The sequence below is a fragment of the Danio rerio genome, chromosome 9 (genome assembly GCF_049306965.1).
Source record: "Danio rerio strain Tuebingen ecotype United States chromosome 9, GRCz12tu, whole genome shotgun sequence".
NCBI classification, from domain to species: domain Eukaryota; kingdom Metazoa; phylum Chordata; class Actinopteri; order Cypriniformes; family Danionidae; genus Danio; species Danio rerio.
Window position 1 is genome coordinate 51,084,329 of NC_133184.1, and position 26,553 is coordinate 51,110,881.

Sequence of the window (26,553 nt, forward strand, 5' to 3'; positions counted from 1 at the left end):
GGTCTGTAAGAGGCTTTTTAGTTCATTCTTTGGGTTAAACTGTATACCATCCCTACAGTTTGGTGTGTATTTTTATATATATATATATATATATATATATATATATATATATATATATATATATATATATATATATATATATATATATATATATATACATATATATATGTATACGTACATGCATACATACATATACACAGTTAGGTCCATAAATATTTGGACATCGACACCATTCTAACATTTTTGCGTCTATACACAATTGACTCGGAATGGATCGAAGAAGATGTGCTTTAACTGCAGACTGTCAGCTTTAATTTGAGGGTATTTGCATCTAAATCAGGTGAACACTGTAGGAATTACAACAGTTTGCATATGTGCCTCCCACTTGTTAAGGGTCCAAAATTAATTGGACAATTAGCTTCTAATCTCCTCCATGACCAGGTGTGTGTGTTATTCCCTCATTATCCCAATTACAATGAGCAGATAAAAGATCCAGATTTCATTTCAAGTTAATTCCAGAATTCATTTTGCATTTGGAATCTGTTACTGTCAACTTTCAAGATGAGATTCGAAGAGCTGTCACTATCAGTCAAGCAAGCCATCATTAAGCTGAAAAAACAAAACAAACCTACAGATGTCACTACTTCAATGTGTTTCGTTTGCCGCCATTCATACCGCGGCGACGGCGGTAATTGGTGCACCAGCAGCTTTTGACGGCTGGTTGGCGCTTTAACCACAGATTTTCAGCTTTGCCTTTTTTACAAAACTAAATAGACGGTTCTGTATGTGTACCTTATGTGATGTGTTCAATTATAATATAATTTTGTTTTAGTTTTCTTAGTGATAAACATGCTTTTACACTATACTGTATGTTTTAGAAAAGATGGTGAGAAGTATAGCCCTGGGCTGCAAAAAGCAAATATAAGAATTAAGTTCTTTAGCCTTTATAGTGCCCTATTACATAATGTTATAATTTCTTTGACCATAACTGTGATGTTATTAAATCAAATCAGAGAGATAGCAAAAAAATATTAGGAATGGCCAAAAACATTTGAAACAACGTTTGAAACATTTTTCAAAAGAAAGAATGAACCAGTGAACACAGCATCTCCAAAAGACCCTGAAGACCAAGCAAAACAACTGTGCTAGATGACCGAAGAATACTTTCTCTAGTGATGAAAACACCCTTCACAACAGTTGATCAGATCAAGAACACTCTCTAGGATGTAGGTTTATGTGTGACAAAGTAAACAATTAAGTAAAGACAACACCAGAGTGAATAAAGAGGGTTCACCACAAGATGTAAATCATTGGTGAGCCTCAAAAACTGCTGAAGGGAAAATGCCCCAGAACTAGCAGGAACTGAAGACAGTTGCTGTAGAGGCCTAGCAGAGCACAACCAGGAATGAAGCCCGGCATCTGGTGATGTCTATGCGTTCCGGACTTCAGGGTGTAATTGCCTGCAAAGGATTTTCAACCAAGTATGAAAAAGTGAAAGTTTGATTTTTGATTATTAGTCTGACCAATTACTTTTGGACCCTTAACAAGTAAGAAGCACATATGCAATTCCAACAGTGTTTACCTGATTTGGATGTAAATACCCTTAAATTAAAGTTGACAGTCTGCCGTTAAAGCACATCTTGTCCATTTCATTTTAAATCCATTGCACTGGTGTATGAAGCGAAGTGTTAGAATCATGTCAATGACCAAATATTCATGGACCTAACTGTTTTTATGTATTTATGCATGCATTTTTTGTTATTTTTACAATTCTGTGAGGAGGACAAAAACTGGAAGTGGAAATCCAAGAGTCAATCATCAGTTTTTTTCAGACTGCTGGATGACAAATGGAGGATGCAGCCACTCCAGTACAGTCTACAATGATTCATTGTAGATTTTTAGGCTGGGAGCCACAATCCCTTGTAAAAGACTGAAATCATAAATCCTTAAAAGTCAAAACAGTCTCTCCAAGAGCTGCTGCTGTTGTCCAGTTTCATACAGAGCAGGAGAAATCAGCTCAGCAGGCAGCGCTGGGTCTGAACAGAACAGAAATTTGATGTGGTTTTGTGTAAATGAAGTGCTGCAATAAACCTTAAACTTTGCTGTTGTCATGACACCCAGCAGCGTTTCTGCTTTCAGTCAGCTCTGCAGGAGAACCAGCACAAATGTGATAGTATGATCATTTTAGGATTCTTGTACACGTTCTACGTGGTGAATAACATTGTTTTCATATGAATCGAATAATACGATATGATAAAACATGAAAAACTATGTTGGCTGCTGATCTTTCTGTGAATGTCAAACTACAAATGTTACGCAATAATATTAGAATATTATAAATGCACGCCATTAAGAGCTGAAATAAAAACATGTAAAGATATGACAAATGATTTTATTAATAAATATTATAATAAAATACAAAATGAGGTGTCACAGTGGTGCAGTGGGTAGCACAATCGGCTCACAGCAAGAAGGTCACTGGTTCGAGCCTTGGCTGTTCTCCCAGTGTTTGTGTGGGTTTCCTATAGGTGTTCCAGTTTCCCCCACAGTCCAAAGACATGTGATACAGGTGAATTGAATAAGCTAAATTGGCCATATGCATGTGTGAAATAGTGTGTATGGGTGCTTCCCAGTGTCAGGTTGTGGCTTGAAAGGCATCCGCTGGTTAAAACATATGCTGAATAAGTTGGCAGTTTATTAAGCTGTTGTTTAATAAAGGGACTAAACTGAAAATTAAATGAATAAATGAATACAAAATGACAAAAAGCACAATTAACGATTTTTAAATCTTTGTTAATAATACTACAATAAAATTTATGTTGAATAGCATAATGGTTTCAGTTATTACTATATATTAGGGCTGTCAATTGATTAAAAAAATTAACTAATTAATCACAGTTTTTTGTAATTAATCACGATTAATCGCGAAAATTCATATTTATTACAGAAATAAAAACACAAGCATGTTAAGCCTGATTTATACTTCTGCGTCAAGCGCACGTGTATGCTACAGCGTTGACGCATAGCCCTTCGCCGTGGCCGTCAGCGTCGCTGATGCGCACCTCTCAAAAACTTTAACTACAGGTCGAAACGACGCGTAGCACAAGCTCTGTGATTGGTCAGCTTGGTAGCGCTGACGAGTCAGGGCAGGACCGAGAGCTCAATGGAGCGATTGTTTACAATTCTGGAGTCCCGTGAAGGATCTCCGGATGAAAAGTTTTGTTTTGTATTTACATTATGGTTAAAGTTGTTGCATGTCCGCCGGTTCCTGGGGTCCGTTCTTTGTACCTCGCTTAAATGATCTAAGATGATTTGGCAGATCCTGGATCTTTTAATCTTGATAACTGATCTCTCGCTAATTTGGTTCTTCAAACAAGTTCGCGAATCAGATTAGAATGTCTGGATAAACTGATCTGAGATCGCTGCATGTGTGGAGAAGGACTAATCTATCGATCCTCGAAATCATGATCAGCAATGCAACTGCAGGCTTTACGCTTTCATTTGTCAAGAGTATTCATCATGTCTTTCAATGAATATCAGTGTATTTAGTTCTACATTTAGAAAAGATTTTCTTTATTATAGTAGCCATTTTTTAAATCGCTGTATGGAATAACTGGATGTTTACGAAAGCATTTTGATATTGGTAAAGGCATCTGCAACTTGTGAAGCATAATCACTGGCTTATTAACTGTCAAAACATGTTTATGACTGCATAAATGTATTATTGCTTTTTTTTTTTTAAAGTTACATATTTTGCATTTCTATTATAATACACAAATTGTACTAAAGCGATTTAAAAAAAGTTCATATCAATAAGTTTTTTCTTTGCACCACCAGGTGGCAGTCTTTGTACTTTAATTTCGAGGGTGCAGATTGCATAAGTTTTATTATTAAATAACTTTATTTGTTTTATTAATAACTATAACTAATAATATATATATATATATATATATATATATATATATATATATATATATATATATATATATATATATATATATATATATATATATATATATATATATAGTTAAAAAAATATTTACTATTTTCCCAAGTGTATATAACTAACTGGTAAGAAAATATCAGAATTGGGAACATACTTTCTCTATTATCTTTGCTTGAACTGACCTGATCTAATCCTGTTTATATGAATTGAACCTGCTCCTGATCAGGTTTGAGCTAGCAGAACTGTTGCTATGACAACAACTCTCGGATCAGCTTTGAAGAACGAAACGATCCTGGATCGTGTCAAATCGTCAATATCCAAATCCAGCTAACTGAGTAATCCACGTACGAAGAACGGACCCCTGCCTCAAAATGAGCGAGTTTGAGCCACTTGTACATTAAGGAAGCGTTCAGAAAAAAACAAAACACCAGCGAAGAAACTCGACACAGAGGAACATTAAGGGCTCTATTTTTACGATCAGTGCACAAAGTGCAAAGCGCAGAGAGCAAAGCATTCAGGGCGTGTCAGAATCCACTTTTGCTAATATAAGGACAAAAAAAATCCAATAATAAACTGCCGTAGTTTATTAAAGACGCAAACTCCTCACTGCATGACAGCTGCGCACCTTCAGCAAACCTCCTAACTCCTGTAGCACGATGACTTTGATTGTTTATGAGTGGCAAAAGTGGCTGATCTGTTCGGCGAAATATTTGACTGTGTGTCATTGCATATCAAATGACTTAAACGATATAGCAATCTAAACTGTGCTGAGCGAGAGCGCGTACTGAACAGCACAGCATCGATGACGTAATTATGCCCAGGCCCGAATGTAATGTGAGAGCAGGCTGTCGGGGGAGACGGGAAGGGGGACAAGCATGCTTTGGCCCGGTTCAAGGCAACTGTACATAGTGTGAGTATGGCCTTGGATGTCTAGATTTTGAGGATCTTTTGGTCTACTTCACTTTGTCAGGTCCTATTTAAAATATTTCTTGATTGTGAACATTGTGGCAGTAATCAGGCCTGGGTGTGGCTAGAGAAATTTAATTCAGGTGTGATAAACCAGAGTTGACTTGTGTTTTGACACTTTCACACAAGATTGTAGGTGATTGTCTTCAGGAATATTTTTTTGTTGTGCTGGTTTAAAGTCTCTTCACATTCTAACAGCAATGATTAAAGTAAATGATCTAAATGTATTTTTATGTATTTTTAGTTTCTGGGTAAGGCATAAGACTAAACAATGTTTATCAAATTAAAATTTGTCAGGCTGATAATTCCCACAATTCTAATAAGTGAGTGTCTTTCAGCTAATGCAGATTAGTACATCTGCGCATCTGTTCACGCAGATCTATCATTTGTGCGTACATGCGCGCCGCACATTCGTGTGCACACAAGACATTCACAGCAGTAAAAACAAAAGCTGAATCAAAGCTTTAAAAATCCTGAAATAATATTGGAGCTACTGTTGCACACTGGAGGAAGAATGACACCATGACTGAAGTATTTTTTTAGACGGGTAATGTTCTGTTTTAAAACTATTTTAATCACTCAAAGCTGATGTAGATTGTGTTGTTATGAATGGGTTATATGCACAGAAGTGTTGTTCAGCCACAGAAATCTTCCGGCGATAGATTGATGTGACTATTTTCAGTTTCATAAGGGACCTTTTACAGCATCTATAATGTAGATTTTTTTATTTATTTAACAGCAAAACATCAATAACTAGCACTATTCCGCCTAGCCTGCTTTACTGAGGTGAAGTTGGTTCTTATATTCACATTGGTTCATTTTTGAACAATGACAGCCTGTGCCGTGCTCCCAATATTGTTTATCATGTTACTCTGAATATTTAGTCTGAAACAGCATGTCAGTATGGCTTAGTAATAAGTGTAATTCCTGCGCGTCGCTGGCCAACTACCAGTAGTTGCTTTAGAACAAAGTGCGTGAGAGTGTGAGACCAATGATCCTTGCATCCATGAAATATTGCACATTATGACAAGCTTTGCTGCTAAAAAACTGAAAATGTGCTGGATGTGATACAGTTTTTTGGTGGGAATTGTAGTATTATAAAGTACTATAAAGTTTTCTAACCAGCGAATGACATGATCTAGTGCAGGGGTCACCAATCTCGGTCCTGGAGGACCGGTGTCCCTGCAGAGTTTAGCTCCAACTTGCCTCAACACACCTGCCTGGATGTTTCAAGTATACCTAGTAAGACCTTGATTAGCTTGTTCAGGTGTGTTTGATTAGGGTTGGAGCTAAAATCTGCAGGACACCGGCCCTCCAGGAACAAGTTTGGCGAGCACTAATCTAGTGGATTGTCTACTGTCATAATTAAGGTGCGCATTTGTGTTTCAGGAGGCGGCAGGAGAGGGACTGCGTTTCATAGATATAATTCTTGATATTAAGATACAACCTTCATTTCAAATCTGCGTGATGTGTTAACTTGTGTTCTCTTTGACTAATATTTAAATTAGTTTGATGATCTGACATATTAAAGTGTGCCAAACATGCAAACAATTAAGAAATCAGTAAGGGGACAAACACTTTCTCACACCACTATTAATCTTAACAAAATATTAAATTTAAAATCAATTTACAAATGATGATAAATAAGCCAGTTAACTCTTTACAGTAGTCATTTCTTTTGTAAAATTGCAAAAATCTAATCAGCAGTGGGGATACACTTACATCTTTTTGTTTCTACACATGCAGTGAGAGCTATTAATTAGTTTTTCCTTCATCTGAGCGGCTCTACATTAGCACTGGATGAAGTCTCTGATGATTGTTCTTCCTCCAGCACAAATCAGCCTCTTGAGAGTCCGACAGACGACCATAAACGCAAACCACATTTCTGAAAAGAACATCATTACGATGGCCAATGCCTGCTAGAAAGATGTCTCATGTTCTTTTAAAAACAAATGAAAGAAAATCAGGAGCGTTTAAAGGCCTTTGTCCTTTGATACACTGCAAATCGCCTTGATTCCAGGAAATGGCTCTTTACCTTTTATAATGGCCTTTGCTTCATTCAAAGAGATTCAATTTTTCAAAACTATTAGTCTGACCAGAAGGCCATCTAAGAAACATCTGCAAGTGGGTGACAGGCCAGCCTGGAGATGAGACTTTCCTTTAACCGATCAACGTCACGATCCAGCAGCGGCGACACAGAGAAGCACCGGAACTCGATCAATATGAGCAAAGTGTTTCCTATCTGCTCTGCACAGACACAAAGGAGAAGCTCCAAGCTCATCCAAAAGTGAAGGGTATGAATTATACACCACTGCTGCGAACACACAGAGAATGAAAATACAACTTGCTGTAATACTGAAGCATATCTACACTTACCGGCCACTTTATTAGGTGCACCTTTCCAACTGCTCGTAATACAAATTTCTAATGAGCCAATCACATGGCAACAACTCAATGCATTTAGGTGTGTAGACATGGTCAAGACAATCTGCTGCAGTTCAAACTGAGCATCAGAATGGGGAAGAAAGGTGATTTAGGTGACTTAAGTGGCATTGTTGTTGTGCCAGACAGGCTGGTCTGAGTATTTCAGAAATAAAATAAAATAAAATAAAATTTTCTAGGGTTTACAGAGAATGTAAAGGAGAAAATATCCAGAGAGCGACAGTTCTGTGGGCACAAATGCTTTGTTGATGCCAGAGGTCAGAGGAGAATGACCAGCTGATAGAGAGACAACAGTACTTTAAATAATCACTCATTACAACCGAGGTATGCAGATGAGCATCTCTGAACACACAACACATCCAACCTTGAGGCGGATGGGCTACAGCAGCAGAAGACCACACCGGGTGCCACTCTTGTCAGCTTAGAACAGGAATCTGAGGCTACAATTCGCACAGGCTCACCAAAATTGGATAATAGAAGATTGGAAAAACCAACTCAGACTGGTTTCTTGAACATGACATTGAGTTCACTGTACACAAATGGCCTCCACAGTCACCAGATCTCAATCCAATAGAGCACCATTGGGATGTGGTGTAACGGGAGATTCGCATCATGGATGTGCAGCCGATAAATCTGAAGCAACTGCGTGATGCTAATATGTCAATGTAGACTAAAATCTCTGAGTAATATTTCCAATACCTTGTTAAATCTATGCCACGAAGGATTAAGGCAGTTCTAAAGGAAAAAGGGGGTCCAACCCAGTACTTGTAAGGTGTACCTAATAAAGTGGCCGGTGAGTGTATATGAACAGAAGACAGTGATGAGCTGCTACATTTTGCAAAAATGTATCTGTAAACCAGGGGGCATGCAACATGCAGAACTGCAAAATGGACTTATGTGTCCATAAAACTAAAAAAAATTAAATGCAATGCACTCGAAAAAAGTGGAAAATTTAAAAAGCCTTTATTCACATGGCTAAATCTTAAACTCTTAAAATCTTTTTTTTTTAATCTTAAATCTTAATTTTTTAAACATTTAGCCATGTGAATAAAGGCTTTGTAAATTTTCCACATTTTTCGAGTGCCTTGGACTGATTCCTGTTGTTGTTTTGATGAATCCCTTACCCATAGAGCACCGACCAATTGTTTGAGTTACCCCTGAGGGCTTTTTGTTTATTTTTCTGGATTAAATGCAATGCATTTGAACTTATCTTAGCATACATTTACCATATATAGCAGAAAAAAATAGTTCTTTGATATTATCTTTGATATTATGTGACCTGTGATAAAAAAGGTTTAAAAAATCATTAAAAACTTTAACAGTTCAATTAATAAATTTGTGATTAAATAAAAAACACAGCAAATCTTTGGAACTTTAGATGCTCCACAACCAATGCAATCTCATCACAATTGTAACTTTTTGATTTAGAGGCTAATTCATATGGATATGTTCAATCGCATTTGTGTATGATTTGCTTATCCCAGAATGATGGTTGGGTGTTTATTCAATTTAATTCAATTCAGCTTTATTTGTATAGCGCTTTTACAATGTAGATTGTGTCAAAGCAGCTTCACATAAATGGTCATAGTAACTGGATCAGGGTAGTTCCGTTTTTAGTGTTTAAGCTCAGTTCAGTTTAGCTCAGTTCAGTGTGGTTTGAAATCATTACTGAGTCCAAACACTGAAGAGAAAATTCATCGATGAGTAGTTTAGTGGTGGGGTTTGGGGTCACGGCTTTATTTAAAAATAGTATGTAGGAATGAAATTGTACAATATTTGTAAAATTAGGCTCTAAGATCAGGCTGCCACAACAGAGCTGTGTAAACTAAAATATGGGTTAAAACATTGTCTGTATGATTTTGAAATAAATATTATTATCATAACTACATGCATTATACAGTATAGTTATCTATTTGGTGTATAATATCAATATATAGAACCAGACTTTTATTTTATTGGCTTGTCATGCAGATATTTCAATGTCAATTTAACTATGGATTTGATTGTTGAATGGTCAAAGGTTATACTGTAAATGTCTCTTAAAGCATCTATAAACCTAATATTTATAAACTGAGACAATCATCTGAGTTTGTGTATTATTCAACAATGCATCATGCTAATATGATTGCATAACTTAGTTAGTCCAAAACTAGCACTCCAACATTGACACTTGTGGTCAAGCCAACAGTTTTGAAGTGAATATTTTTTTTATGTTATTAAATTCGCAGTTCTCTCTAATTTTAGTAGGACAAAAATGACACACATAACCTGTTGATCAAACACTGAGCACAAATTAGCAGAAAGTTTACTAAGAGAAAAAAATCTGACAGTCACATTTCATATTTATGCAAAACATATTGGCATCGTTTACAACAAACAGTCCCAAATCCACACAAAAATGCATCCATCGACCAAAAGCCAAAGGTTTTTAATGAGCTCAACGAGTTTGCTCAATGGTTTCACCAAACTCCCAGCTGACAGACAGTGCCTCCAAGCCAGTGAGTCCTCTTTGTGCTGTTCTATTTGTAGACAAAGGGAAATCAAATGGTGAAATGAGAGCACTCCCCCAGTGAGGCGCTTAAAGTGTGGCTGACGGTTTAATGAATGCTAATTGCTCCTTAGTGGAAGCCCAGGATAAAAATGTGTCGACACACATGCTCATGCGCGCACACACACACACTTGTACAAATCTTTATGGGAACTTGCCATAGATGTAATGTACAGACTGTATATTCTATCCCCCTACCCCTAAACCCAACCCTCACTGGAAAAAAAAATCAGCATTTTATTTCTCTTCTCAAATCTCTTGTGACCTTCTAATTAAAACAAAATACAAAATACATGAACCTCTAATTCTGCTGATACTCTGTGGTAATTTCATATACAGCAGGGTCTGAGTAATAGAGCATTTACACATACTGGGATTTCATTACTTCTGGGCACCAAGTGGGTGTATTGTTGATTTCAAGTTTTCATACTGAAGTTTTGAACAGGATTTGTGAACCTGTGTAATTACAGTTAATGATTTAGAGGAGAAAAGTATTCAATTTAAGTAAATTAAGTAATCAAACTAAATCAAAATGCAATTCCTAATGGATCTCAAAGGTATGGTGTACATTAACAAATCTGTAGACCTCTGCTATTTGAGTAAATGGCATTGAATGAAATGGCATAGCACCTCAGGCTAAAAGATTTTTTTGTCTATTACATCAAGTGTCAGATGTCCAACAGGTAGGCAATGAGAAGATAAAAAGCATCAGACAAAAACAGCATCAAATGAAAAACATCAGATGAAAACAGCATCAGACAAAAAAGCATCAGACGAAAACAAAATCAGACGAAAAAGCATCAGACGAAAACAAAATCAGCCGAAAACAAAATCAGACGAAAAAGCATCAGACGAAAATAAAATCGGACAAAAAAGCATCAGACGAAAACAAAATCAGACAAAGCATCAGACAAAAACAAAGTCAGACGAAAAAGCATCAGACGAAAACAAAATCAGAGAAAAAAGCATCAGACGAAAACAAAATCAGAGAAAAAAAAGCATCAGACGAAAACAAAATCAGATGAAAAAGCATCAGGCGAAAACAAAACCAGACGAAAAAGCATCAAACAAAAATAAAATCAGACAAAAAAGCATCAGGCAAAAACAAAATCAGACGAAAAAGCATCAGACGAAAATAAAATCAGACAAAAAAAGCATCAGGCAATAACAAAATCAGACGAAAAAGCATCAGATGAAAACAAAATCAGCCGAAAACAAAATCAGACGAAAAAGCATCAGACGAAAATAAAATCGGACAAAAAAAGCATCAGACGAAAACAAAATCAGACAAAGCATCAGACAAAAACAAAATCAGACAAAAAAGCATCAGACGAAAACAAAATCAGAGAAAAAAGCATCAGACGAAAACAAAATCAGAGAAAAAAAAGCATTAGACGAAAACAAAATCAGATGAAAAAGCATCAGGCGAAAACAAAATCAGACGAAAAAGCATCAAACAAAAATAAAATCAGACAAAAAAGCATCAGGCAAAAACAAAATCAGACGAAAAAGCATCAGACGAAAATAAAATCAGACAAAAAAAGCATCAGGCAATAACAAAATCAGACGAAAAAGCATCAGACAAAAATAAAATCAGACAAAAAAAAGCATCAGACGAAAACAAAATCAGACGAAAAAGCATCAGATGGAAACAAAATCAGAGAAAAAAGCATCAGACGAAAACAAAATCAGAGAAAAAAGCATCAGATGAAAACAAAATCAGACAAAAAAGCATCAGACAAAAACAAAATCAGACGAAAAAGCGTCAGATAAAAAAAGATAAAAACAGCATAAAATAAAGAAACATCAGACAAAACTAGCATCACACAAAAAAAACATGAAACAAAAACAAGCATAAGATGAAAAATGCATCAGACTAAAACAGCAGATTATAAAAAGCATCAGACGAATATAGCATCAGACAAAAAAGCATCAGAAAAAAAAGCACCAGATGAAAACAGCACCAAATAAAAAAAAAAATGAAAATGATGAAAACCACATCAGACAAAAAAATATGTTAAAAAGCACTAGATGAAAATAGCAGACAAAAAAAGTGTCGGACAAAAAACAGTCTCAGATGTTAAAAGCATCAGACAAAAACATCATTGGATGAAAAAGCATTTGACAAAAACATCCTCAGATAAAAGAGCATTAGACAAAAACAGCATCAGATGAAAAAGCATCAGATGAAACAGCATCAGACAGAAACATCGTCAGATAAAAAAGATGAAAACGGCATCAAATAAAAAAACAACAGACGAAACCAGCATCACAAAAAAAAGCATCAGACAAAAACAGCATCAGATGAAAAATGCATCAGACTTAACAGCATCAGATGAAAACAGCATCAGATTATGAAAAGTATCAAACAAAAAGAACCAGATGAAAACAGTATCATTTGAAAACAGCATCAGATAAAAAAGCATCAGATGAAAACCACATCAGACAAAAAATGCATCAGACAGAAACAGCATCAGATAAAAATCATCAGACAAAAACAGTATCAGATGAAATAGCATCAGATGAAAACGGCATCAGACAAAAAAAACATGAGACAAAAACATCAGACAAAAAAAGCATCAGATGAAAACAGCATCAGACAAAAAAAACATAAAAAAACAGCATTAGACAAAAAAAAGCATCAGATGAAAACAGCATCAGACAAAAACAGCATCCGACGAAAACAGCATCACATGAAAACAGCATCACACAAAAAAGCATCAGAAAAAAACAGCATCCGACAAGAAAAGCATTAGATGAAAAGTGCCAGAAGAAAACAGCATCAGACAAAATGCCATCAGAAAAACAAGGTCATTTGCCAGGTCCCATTTAAGGCCCAAAAGCAGGATAGCATCAGATAAAAGGTTCTGCATCTGTGTGTGTACAAATAAGTTTTTCCTGGCACTGGGGGATCACAAGTTAGTGTACTCAATGCTAGGTTGCAGTTGATAGGCTATTAGCTGCATAAAACATGCCACAATAATTGGCAGTTCATTCCATTGTGGTGACCCCTGATAAATCAGGGACTAAGCCTACAGTGACTACAGGACTAAGGACAGTGAGTAAGAATTATTATTATTAGAGTTTGCCTGGATGTATTTAGCAAACATTTTGGTCTGTCAATTCTAGACAAACACATGCACACTAGATGTGTGCTTCAGTCCATTACACACAATTTGTCTCCCCTTAGTGACTGTATTTGTTTAAAAAGTTGCAGACACTAGTCTGTAGAAAAAATCACTCAGCAGAGCGCTCTGTGGCTCTCTCTTAGCTTCAGACAAAAAAACATTTAAAATGCAAACAAATGTCTGACATTCACTTACCGGCCACTTTATTAGGTACACCTTACTAGTACCAGGTTGGATCCCCTTTTTTCCTTCAGAACTGCCTTACTCCTTTGTGGCATAGATTCAACAAGGTACTGGAAATATTCCTCAGAGATGTTGGTTCATATTGACATGATAGCATTGTACAGTTGCTGCAGAATTTGTCGGCTGCACATCGTTGATGCGAATCTCCCATTCCACCACATCCCAAAGGCACTCTATTGGATTGAGAACTGGTGACTGTGGAGGCCATTTGAGTACAGTGAACTCATTTTCATGTTCAAGTAACCAGTCTGAGATGATTTGAGCTTTATGACATGGTGCATTGTCCTGCTGGAAGTAGCCTTTAGAAGATGGGTACACTGTGGTAATAAATGGATTGGCATGATCAGCAACAATACTCAGGTAGGCTGTGGTGTTGATGCTCAATTGGTACTAATGGGCCCAAAGTGTGCCAAGAAAATATCCCCCACACCATTACACCACCACCACCAACCTGAATCATTGACACAAGACAGGATGAATCCATGATTTCATGTTGTTGACGCCAAATTTTGACCCTACCATCCAAATGTCGCAACAGAAATTGAGACTCATCCCAACAGGCACACAACACCATAAGACGTTATTATTAGGTTAGATTTATGTAATGACGTCAGGTAACCAAAATTCGATGTCTAACCAGTGTCTAAGGACATTGTTATTTTGACGTCTAATAACAACGTCAAATTACGTTGATTTTAGGTTGTGTTAGGAAGTGACCAAAATCTGAAATGTGTAAATAGATGTCATAATGGTAACATCCACACAACGTCAATGTAACATGATCAGATGTTGATATGTGGTTGATTTTAGGCTGGCCATTGATGTCAGCCAAACGTTGTGTTCTGACATCAAAGCAATTTTAATTTCCAAAATAAAATCCAACGTCTCCACATTGTTGGTGTATGTCAGGGTACAACATCAATATGACGTCATGTTGATGTCCCGTGCCTGCAGGGATCAGACCAGGTAACATTTTTCCAGTCTTCTATTGTCCAGTTTTCGTGAGTCTGTGCGAATTGTAGCCTCAGCCTCCTGTTCATAATTGACAGGAGTGGCACCTGGTTTGTTCTTCTGCTGCTATAGTTTCTGAAATACTCCGACCAGCCCATCTGGCACCACCAACCATGTCATGATCAAAGTCAATTAAATCACCTTTCTTTCTAATTCTGATGCGCAGTATGAACTGCAGCAGATTGTCTTGACCATGTCTACATGCATTGAGTTGCTGCCATGTGATTGGCTGGTTAGAAACTTGTGATAACGAGCTGATGGACACATGTACCTAATTAAGTGGACGGTTAGTGTATACATCAACATGTTACAAAAATGATGGCTTTAGTTTGATGCAGTTTTGTTTAGTGACTGAAGCCTTTAAGGTCTAAGGCTGTATTTTAGTCTGTAAATAGGATAGATCACCCAAAAATGAAGATTTATTTGAACAACTATTTTGCACAAATGTACTCAACCCAAGTGATTCCAAACCTTTATGAGTTTTTTTTTTTTTTTTTTTTTTTTTTTCAGCTGTAAACCTGTAACCATTAGGACCTGTAGGAAAAACTACTATGGAAGTCAGTGGTCACAGGTTTTCATCTTTTTTTTTTCAAAATATCTTCTGAAGAAACTCAAACAGGTTTTAAAAGGTTAATAAATGATGACAATTTTCATTGTTGAGTGAACAGTTCTTTTATGTCAAATAGTAGAGGTCTGAGTATGTTCTAAGGTCTAAACCGTACACACGTCATGAATTACGCATGGACAAATGTTGATTTTTCAAGGCCGCCTGGCTATATGTACACCTACTTCATGATTTTTAATAAGCCAGCTCTGACATTTCCTGTGAACTGTCAGGTGTCAAGATCTCATCTATACTAAATGCCTTCAAGTTCTGCCTCGGGTCAACATCAATGATGCACACAGCCTGATCCAGACAAACTCTGAAGGGGGAATTCTAAAGACTATAAAACTCAAACACATTGTTTTCTATGAGTGTACACACACCGGTGAAGTCACTCAGCTTCTGTCCAGCGTGCACAAGTATACGCTTCCGGCTGTTTAAAATCCTGCTGCGCCACAGAGAACCACTCACATAGTTTTTCAATTACATTATATCGGTCCTGAATCCCTGTTAATGCACATAATAACTTCAGCCTAAGCTGAAAGATTGTGTATGGTGCATCTTTAAGCAAAATCTTTGTATTGAGCTGTTTTGCCTGGTACAGAATTATATCTACTGGTGTATTATGGCTTGTTTCCACTAGGGTTGGGTATCATTTGGAGATATTTCGAACTGATACTTTTAACTGATACTTTGGAGCCACAAAATTATTTGACAAAAATATATACAATTTAATCGTTTTAATTGAACAATATAATTGTAGGAAGTCATCAATTAATCCTATACCGGAAATAACAGTATGGGTGAAAATTAAAAGTGTGTAAGCCTTTTCAGCACATGTGAAAAGAAATATTTTTACTTGATAAAATTTTACTTGTTAAAATTTTATTCTGACTTCATCATAATGATTTTCATCCGCTTATCTGGTGCCGGGTCGCGGGGGCAGCAGTCTTAGGAGAGAACTCCAGACTTCCCTCTCCTCAGACACTTCCTCCAGCTCCTCTGGGGGGATCCTGAGGCATTCCTAGGCCAGCCGAGAGACAGTCCCCCCAGCGTGTCATGGGTCTTACCCGAGGCCTCCTCCCGGTGGGACATGCCTGGAACATCTCCCTAGGTAGGCTTTCTGGAGGCATCCAAAACAGATACCTAAGCCACCTCAGCTGACTTCTCTCGATGTGGAGGAGCAGTGGCTCTACTCCGAGCTCCTCCCAGGTGATAGAGCTCCTCACCCTGTCTATAACGGTGTGCCCTGCCACCCTACGAAGCAAACTCATTTCAGCCACTTGTATCGGAGATCTTGTCCTTTTGGCCATGACTCAAAGCTCATGACCATAGGTGAGAGTAGGAACGTAGATTGACTGGTAAATCGAGAGCTTTGCCTTAGCTCAGCTCCTTCTTTACCACAACGGACCGGTACATCGACAGACAGACATTACTGCTGCCACTGCACCAACCCGCCTGTCAATCTCATGCTTGATCATTCCCTCAATTCTGAACAAAACCCCAAGATACTTGAACTCCTCCACCTGGAATAAGGACTTTCGCCCAACCTGTAGATGGCAAACCACCTTTCTGGTGGAGCACCATGGCCTCGGATTTGGAGGTGCTGATTCTCATCATAGCTGCGTCACACTCCACCCCAGTGCATGCTGAAGGTCCATGTTCGAAGTAGCCAATAGAACGACATGGTCTGCGAAAAACAGAGATGAAATCCTGTGGTCCCCGAACCGGACCCCCTCCAGCAACAGAGCTAAGCTTTGAAGTTCTGTCCATAAAAAATTATGAACAGAATTGGTGACAAAGTGCAGCCCTGCCGGAGCCCAACATGCACTGGAAACAAGTCTGACTTATTGCCGGCAAAACTCCTACTGTGTTCATACAAGGTCGAGACAGAACTTAATCTAACTCCAATTTCTAATTTTACATTTAGATTTATCCAATTCAAGCTGATTACTTTTTAGGTTGTGATTAGGTCTAATTTAGAATGATTAACCTAATAAATCCTTATTTTCAGTTAATAGTTCATCGCTTACCCAAAGTCGTTTAGAGTCAGTATGCTGGCCAGTTTCACCTGCTCACAGACACATCCTCGCCAGTTCTGCTTCTTAGGCCCCGTTTACACTAGTGCGTTTTAGTTTTAAAACAGCATTTTAGAATGAAAATGATCCGCGTCCACACTCGCGTTTTACCCAGCGTTTCTGAACTGCTCTCCATCCACACCAAAACCCTGAAAACGCACATCACGTGACCACACAGACACTCTCGGGCAAGCGCTGCAGCCCATCTACCCAGATGAGAGCTGTGCTAGTCGGACTTCTCATCAAGCATCTCCCGCTAGATCTAATCTCACTATATTTATTAATCGGGATATTTGTTGTCTTTATCTAACGACATATTCCCTGACTTTGGTCATTGGAATCTATTACTTTTTCTCAGGTAACGTGTTTTGGCTGAGCGCAAAGATAAGTTAATGATTAATGTAACCACGTAGCCTATTCTGTAAACTGACGGATTGCTTGCCTTTAATTCCTATAATGTATAAACTTATTGTATGTTATACTTTTATAATGGCCATTATTGATTATTAAAACTGATATTCAGCAAAAGAGAGGGTGTGTTTCGTATTTTCACTGAAATTGAAAGGAGGCAGTTGTTATCGGCTCCGTTTTGTTATAAATATCCACACAGTGAAGATGACGCTCATATATACAGCACGACGCCTTAATATTTCTGCTGTCTAAGTTGCTAATATTAAAATGAAAATAGGCAGTTCCTTAATTCATGTCTACATTTTATTGTTGAGAAAGTGAAACAACGTAGCCATGGTAATGTGAATGAAGTTATAAAGTACACTGTTCCCTTTGAAGATTTACCCGTGTCCTCGGTATAGTCTGTTTTCCATATCAAACTGAGAAGAAGAGACTGCCTTGATCAAACTTGCGAAGTCTGAACTTACAAGGAGAGAATGCAGGACTGAACTGTGTGTGTTAGGCTACTTAATATTGAGGAAAAGCCCCAATCAGAAAGGCGAATGTCTGCAGCCCCGCCTCCGTTTTCAGATGTCTCCGTTTTCCATCATCCACACTGAGACGGAGCAGCAGCTTTTCAGAATGAAAACGGCCACTGCAGCGTTTTCGAAACGCTCCGTTTTCGGCGCTCGAGAACTCCGGCGTAGTGTGGACGGTTGGCGTAACCATAGCAAAACTTATGCGTTTTCAAACTAAAACGCTTTAGTGTAAACGGGGCCTTAGATAGGGGATATAACTGTAAACTAATTTCCTTTAAGTAATATTAGGCTCCCCCATACTTGTGTAACCCCACCAGTCTTACACCGCCCAACCCGCTCCGAGCTGGGATCAAACCGGCTACCTTCCGCATGGGAGTCGGTTGCTCTACCAAGGAGGCTAAAGACCATGGCCTCTAGCGTCTGTCGCTAGAGCACCTTTAGAGGTCAGAGGAGTGAGGTTTACCTGCACAGCCCCTACTGGCTGGCCTCCGTTACACTTGCTTACACATACAGTTTGATTTAGCCCCTAGATTATATCATACTAAGTCAGTGATTGTCAGATATCAACAGGTCTCTAATGCTGTGCTTATGCTTCATCCATTGAGCCTGAATGTATGACTAATCCTGGTCGTAGGCTGTGGAAACATCAGCCTAAACAATCTACTAGATGTTGTAGAATGTTGTAGAATGATTTTAGGAGATATTAGAGTTAAACAAGAATTTTACATTTAGTTGACAGGCAAAGATTTTCCAATCCAATTCACATAATTAAACTAAACAAGCCAAGTCAGATTGTACAACATCAACTACTCAAAGATTAGATACTAATACCTGACCACGTAGAAATGCATTGCAGCATATAAGTCATGATGCAGAGCTCAGAGACTTTTACACTGCTGTGGGGAGAATCCCAATGACCCATAATCACATTTTTTCTTTATATACTTAACTCAGAAGAAACAGCCATAAATTCAAGACAACAGAAGCTTCACAGAGATCCTTGCCTGGTGAATTTGAGGAGTTAATCATCTCTATGGGGGGAGCATCGGGCAAAGATTTTATCAACGACAAAAACCATTTTAACATATACAAATGAAACATTACGGTGAAATTAAGACCATTTTACCAATCACACAGAGACATTTAAAATGAAACCAAACATTAATATAAGGCTACAAGATATACCATATTAAAACCTTGGACATTTCATGTGAAATGTGCTCTGATCAGAAGGTAACTTAAAGGTCAAGAAGGAGCGCTTGAGGTGAAAGGAGAAGGGTGAAATTTCTCGCATTTCCCCCTGGTGAGGTTTAGCTCTGTATTTCCAGCCTTTTGTCAACAGTCTCAGGATAATTGGAAAAGAGCAGTTGAACAGCTGGTTTCCTTTTCTTCTCGATCAGAAAGTTTATTGTTAAACTGCATAGCAATTCTTGTGGTCTTGTCTCAAAGTTCCATAACAGTCCTCAGAGTCTGATATCATGGAGAGATTTAGCAATCCTTACGCAATTAAAGTACAAAGAATACATCAATTCATATTCTTTATATTTGAATTGCATTGATATCTTTCTTTTAATCATTTGTTTGTTTGCATCAGTGCAAGATCTGCATTATGCAATAATATTGCATCAGCTTACTACTAACCTGTGGAAAGATTGCTATCAAAATCAATGAACTCCTTTTTTTTTTGACTACATTTACACATACATCAGTAATCTAATGATTTGCCTTAAACAGAACAATACAATATTGTGATTAAGGTGTTTACATGAGTTGATTTTTGAATTTTTATTCCAGATCCATAAACATCATTACATCAGCTCACTATCCAACATTTTCTCCGAAGTTCCGGGTGTTTAATATTTATTTTTCAAATTTAACTAAAGTTTCATATTAATTCAGGAACATTTCATTTATGGCTCGACAGGTAAAAGGAGTCTTCGAAGTTATATCATGCAAATTACTGAAATTGCATCTCACTCACAATAGAGCTCGCTGAGCCTTTTGATTTAATCAACATATGTGCTGAAAACTCAAAAAAGTCACTTTGTACCAGCCGGTACAGACAGCCAATCTCCAAACTGGACTTTACACAATGATCTCATGGCTGTGACATAGCTTCAATTATTTTTTTTTTTTTTTGAAACCAGAACAACAAATTTGCTCTAAATTACACAAAAACAACCTTTTTTTTTTTTTTTTTTTTTTTAACTTTTTGGTGAAATGTTTTCTAATAGTGTTTTTAGCAATGTGGGACACATATATGACTGTCAACATCTAAAAAAATGTGTTTTTGTGTTACGAGAAGTTAAACTGCAAAGCTGAATTTTGAAAAACATGCAACAAACCCTGTGGAACATACACATACGACCCATCATGAATGACTAAATACTGTGTGCCGTGGGTCTGAGGACGCGGTCTCACTCAGTCATCAACAGAGTCTCACAGCTTGGCACTAGCAGGTCTGTCTTGCCTTCAGAAGTACATGCAGTCATGAATGATTAAGAGGCAGGCTTTTCTCATAGGATAAGAAAACTATGAATAATAATAATGAGAAACAGATGCATCATCACTCTACTTGCAGTTTTGCGCTACATCACCAATTTTGATCCCGCCCCAAAAATCTATTTATACCCGGAAGATGAAATTAGCTGACAAAAGCTCCAGTTTTCCCCACAACTAAAGCTGACAGGTTGACACACAAATCTGTTAAAATCTCAACAAAAAATAAATAAATAAATAAAAATACTCCAGGGTACTTTTAACACAAGAAACCCCTGAAAAAAATGTGAATGACAAAATATGAAAACTGTTAACTGTATATCTTTTGCTAAAAAGAGGAAAAATGATTGAATCAAACTTGTTCAGACACAATCAGTGTATTGGTGGTCACGTCATCTCCTCTTATTTGCATAAAGTTAGAGTGTTCATAATTTTGCTCGTGGACACGCCCACATCGCCACCTCTCATTGAAAATGAACGACCTCAGCTTACTTCAAATCAGCGCTTGTGTGAACACCCCTGAATTATGCTAATCAGGCACCGGCCTGCAACCTCGGCTCATTTCTAAACCAAGAAAATATAAATAATTTGCAGAGGGAGTCATTTTGGCCGGTGCCCTGAGGTAATAACTCCAATTTACGGTGGAAAACTCAAAGGGCCTTTGAATTAATTCCTGTATCTCAGTTCTCATTCAACAAAACACCAGAGAAAACCTACAAGACGTTACAAGGCTACATGTGAAGGTCACATTTGAAAGTGTTCTTTCCTATAAAAGCATTTAAAGAGGGCATATTTTGTTGATAGCTATACACAGCACATCAACAGCATACACAAAAGCACAATAAACTAAACCCACTTGGGTCCAACTAAACACAAAAGTTCTGACATATATGTGAGACTGCAGAGCACAGAAGCCAACAAGAGTTTGTTTTCCATCATAGAACAACTTTGCACTTTGGCAGAAAACAGCACTCAACAGCAATCCAAACCTCCTGCCGCATCGTACCTCAGATATGATCTATTCTTCCCATGCCATTGTCTCTCCTCCCTTCTCCAACCATCTGTGGAAAGAAGACAAGAGGTTATTAGACAGGGGCTGAGAAGGGGAAGAGAAAAATATAGCTCTGGAGCAGCAATTTCAGGCGCAGACACAGCAGCTGCAGAGATGTTTTAATTCAGCAAGCGTCCAAAGAAACAGGGGAGTGCGCAGTTATGATTTCAGCATCCAGTGTTATGCAGTGAGTCTATTTAAGCAACCACCGAGGTATGATGTCATCAAGACAATATGATACTGTTCCCTGTATAATACTGTACTGCATCCCAATTCTCATATTATGCATCATAACAATAATAATTGTTACGGTTTAATTAAGTTGTCTAGGGAAAACAAACGTAACACTTATAATATTCAATTATTACTGAGTAGATGGATGGAAAATACACCAGGACACAAAATTTACATTCAATTCGTTTATTCCTCTTACGAGGAGAAGAAAGATGAAGCCAACAAAAGAGAGGCTTACATGTGTGTGCTTTGTACAATGTATATATATAATATTAAGAAGAAGAAGAAAGAAATACAATCAAAAGTTTTAGGGGAAAAAGGAACTAGAGTGGCGCCAAAGCAAAGAACTAAACAAAACCAAAAGCCACCTAAACTAGAACACAAGATCCCCCTCTACACTTACTAATAAAAATCAAAATGTGAAAAAAAACCGAAGTCTTCGGCATTTGCGACGCCACACCTAAACTCCCTAAAATAATAAGCAAAAAATACAAAATGCGGCGCTCACCCACTTACCTAGTGTTTCTGAACATTTAAGGCACCTACGGGCAAAATGTATGTTGCGCGACTTAGTAAACTATTCCCTTTTCCCCAAAAAGGAATGATAAACTTTTTAACCATGACTTAATTTACATCGATGTAGTTATTCACAGAACAAAGCATACATTATGAACAGCAGCGAGCGAACACAAACCAACACGCACACACATTGCACTCTGAAAAAAAAGGCGTGCCGGTCGAATTTAAAGTCCGCGAAACGAAGTCCAATTGGTCCACGAGGAAACGACAGACAAGGAGATGCAAAGGGAGCGAAAGAAGACAAGCAAAACAGAGAGGGAGAAGGCCCAAAAATACAAACTCCCACAAACCGTAACAATAATAATAATAATAATAATAATAATAATAATAATAATAATAATAATAATAATAATTCTTTACATTTGTATAGTGCTTTACTGGACACTAAAAGTGCTTTTACACATTGGGGGGGAAGCTCCTCATCCACCACCAGTGTGCAGCATCCACCTGGATGATGCGACAACAGTCATACTGCACCAGACTCCACATCACACACTCACAGATTGGTGGAGAGGAGACAGAGTGATGAAGCCAATTATGGTATGGGGACGGTTAGGAGGCCATGATGAACAGAGGCCAGCGGGCAAATTCGGCCAGAATGCCGAGGTTAAACCCCTACTCTTTTCGAAAGGACATTCTGGGATTTTTAATGACCACAGAAAGTCAGGAACTTGATTTAATGTCTCATTCAAAAGATGGCACTCACTGAGCAGTATAGAGTCCTCATCAATGTACTGTATACATCATTAAATTATACATCAATATAGACCCTGACAGACCGCAGGTTGTGCGCCCTTGCTGGTCTCACTAACACCACTTCAGGGAGCAACCTAGCTTTCCCATGTAGTTTCAGTGGGCAACTGAGGCCCTGTTTACACTAATGTGTTTTAGATTAAAAAAGCATAAGTTTTGCCACACTACGCCGGAGTTTTCCAGGACTGAAAACGGAGCATTTTCGAAACGCTGAAGAGGCCGTTTTCATCCTAAAACCTTGCTGCTCCGTCTCAGTGTGGATGGGGGGAAACGGAGACATCTGAAAATGGAGGCGGGGCTGCAGACATTCGCCTCTCTGATTGGGGCTTTTCCTCAATATTAAGTAGCCTACACACAATTCTGTTCTGCATCCTCTCTTTGTAAGTTCAGACTTCGAAAGTTTGATATAAAAAACAGACTCCCGAGAACATGTCGGGTAAATCTTCAAAGTGAACGGTGTTCTTTCTAACCTTATCACCCCGGCTACAATGTTTCACTTTCTTAACAATTAAATAAAAACATGAAGTAACTGCTATTTTCATTTTGATATTAACAACTTAACAGACAGCAGAAATGTTGAGGCGTTGTGCTGCATATATAAGCGTCATCTTCACTGTATGCATATTCATAACAAAACGGAGCGTATAACATTACTGCCTCCTTTCATTTTCATTGAAAATACAAAACACACCCTCCTTTTGCTGAATATTAGTTTAATAATCAATAATGGCCATTAAAAAACTATAACGTACAATAAGTTTATAGGAAATAAAGGCAAGCAATTATTCAATATACAGAATGTACGTGGTTAGATTAATTATTAACTTATCTTTGCGCTCAGCCAAAACACGTTACCCGAGAACAAGTAATAGATTCAAAAGACCAAAGTAGGGGGAATATGTTGTTAGATATAGACAACAAGGTTAATGAAATATCACGTTTACCAAATATAGTGAGATTAGATCCAGTGGGAGATCCTTGATGAACACTCTCATCTGAGAAGATGGGCTGCAGCGCATGCCAGAGAGTGTGTGTGTGTGGTCACATGATGTGCGTTTTCAGTGTTTTAGTGTAGACGAAGAGCTGTTTAGAAATGCTGGGTGAAACGCTAGTGTGGACACGGATCGTTTTCATTCTAAAACTTCATTTTAAAAATAAAAAGCACTAGTGTAAACGGGGCCTGAGTTGCAGAGAGCTAGCATTATTAAACCCCCTGAATTATTAGCCCCCCTGTTTATTCTTTTTTGTTGTTGTTTTCAAATGTATTTAGATGATCATTTAGATGATATTCTAATAAAAAAATAATAAAAAATGTATTTAGATGACAATTGTAACTTTTTTTTTTAAATAGTTAGTTGTATTTAAAGAAAAGTTATGCTGAATAAAAGGTGTATTTATACAGTTATGTTTGGCTTTTGACACATTATTTAACATGTGTGGCTAAGAAATAGGCATTAACTTCCTTTTGTTTTGGTGAAGCCAGTGAAAACTGTCAGGGCAAGAAAAATCTGAACCACTGGACCAATCAGGCCAGCCGAAAAAAAATCCTTAGCGTTGAACCCTGCATACCACAGTAGCGTTATGTGAAATGTGTTTGACAAAATAATAAGAGCCAGTTGATAGATGAAGACTAACAGTACCACTGCTACTTGACTGATTTAATTTGTCACCTGTGAATAACAATTTAATAAAGCATAACTTAGTTTTTGAGTTTGTGGTTGAACTAATTAGGTCTTGCTGTTTTAGTTCTGTGCATCACTAGTTACAGTTTTTTTCTATCAAAACGTTGCCAAGAAACAGTCACGCACACCTTTCTATTTATAAATATACTAAAGATATTTTTCTATTTTTCTTTCTTTTTCTGTGCATTATGATTAAAATCACAATGGAAGAATTACGACATTTGTAGACCACAAGGTGTGTTTTGAAGAGAAATGCACAATTATATTCAGCATTTTCAGGCTGCTAAATAGTTTTAGAAGACTAAAAAGTCAAACATTTTTTTAAATAGAATTTTATTTCTGTTGTAGTATGCTGAGAAGCTCTTTCCTAAGATAAAGGAAAAAAAAAAACAACCCTCCAAGAACTAATGGCTAAAAAGTAATGAACCAAAATGTATATTTATCTTTATCCTGCTGATAGTACCCTGGTATTTATTATAGATTTATGCCAAATTTCTTGACATTCTATGCTTCTAAAAATCCCCCAACAGATGCCCACACACACCTTCAGTCTCTTACAAGCAATAATTAGGGATTTAAATAAAGCAGGGGTTTTCAATTAAAGTTTCAAGAGTTCCATTCTGTCTATTTCCTTCCCAGTGGAGGTCCGGAACCTTTTTATCCCTTTTTCAATGATTACGAATTTCTTGGCAAATGTACTGTAGCACTGCAAAGAAAAGATTCCAAGCAGTATAAACTCACCAGCTAAAATTAAAAAATTCAACATAAGAATAAATGTTTTAAGCTATTTTTTTTAAATATTTAAACATGACAGAAAGCCCTTGTGACTGAAAAAGATGTTGGATGCGGTTTAAGTTTATATATACAATGGAAGAATTATTAGCCCCCCCGTTTTTTTCTCCCCAATATCTGTTTTATAGGAGAGAAGATGAAGTAGGAACCTTGTTGCATGTTGTTAGGACACAGTGTGTTGATGCATGTTTCTCAGCTAATGTTTGCATTTTAATAATTATATAATTTGGTAATTAAAAACCACCTAATGTGGATTTTTATAACTCCGACTCTGCATTTTATTTTGAAGGCTGCTGTCCTGCAGATGTGACGGGTGTTAATAAGAGTATTAATTTAATGTATTTCACTAATAGTGCATTTGTTTTGCATCAATTTGTTTAGACACCATTGTCAATTCAATTTGTTTAGACACCATGTTGAATTTAGCTTTCACTTCATTTTTGTTGTTTAATAAAAATAGTTTTATATTTGTTTTGCATGCAACGTCACCTCTGGTTGCCGCGCTGGGTCCTCAGACCGCATTGAGCGCGCTGAGGAGAGGTGAGCTTTTAATGGTGCTCCAAGGAAAATCGTTCTAAAAGTTGTCAGAACTTTAAATAAACTTTAAATATGCAACTGTATTGTTTGTAAGAGTATTCTATATTAACTAGGAAGTACTTTTCCTCATGTGGATGGATAAAATTAATCATTTTACTGAGCACAGTTGATTGAGTATGTGTGTATAAGTATGTATACTGGACACAGTGATTTAGAATGACCTTCTAACACTCTGTAACTGCTATTTATTTGTTAGGTGGGGAAATTTACAACCGAAATCATTTCAACTTATTGTGCTGTTTTCCAATCCATCCAGGTATTGTTTTATGTACATTTGTTCTTATTTGTGTTTACATTCGTTTCGCAATTACATTAATTTCTAACATAAAGTTAGATAGGGGAAGATTAATTAATATCACAATGTATGGAACTGCAATCATTTTTTATTTATTTACTTTTTGTACACCTTTGTGATCTGTTTACCCAGTTTTAATTGGGTATGATGTTAGTGTTATGTTTGCTAAGACCGCA

At 37.3% G+C, this 26,553-nt stretch overlaps 1 protein-coding gene across 11 annotated transcripts in view; it reads right to left on the reverse strand.

Annotated features, from left to right (window-relative positions):
* The window catches only part of b3galt1b (UDP-Gal:betaGlcNAc beta 1,3-galactosyltransferase, polypeptide 1b), a 370,122-nt gene that overhangs the window by 150,972 nt on the left and 192,597 nt on the right, over positions 1-26,553 (reverse strand). For all 11 annotated transcript variants that reach the window (XM_009300444.5, XM_068223680.2, XM_073913219.1 and 8 more), the window contains one exon: positions 21,401-21,455. The gene's annotated coding sequence lies outside the window, so the exon portion shown is untranslated. The remainder of the gene's footprint in view (positions 1-21,400; positions 21,456-26,553) is intronic.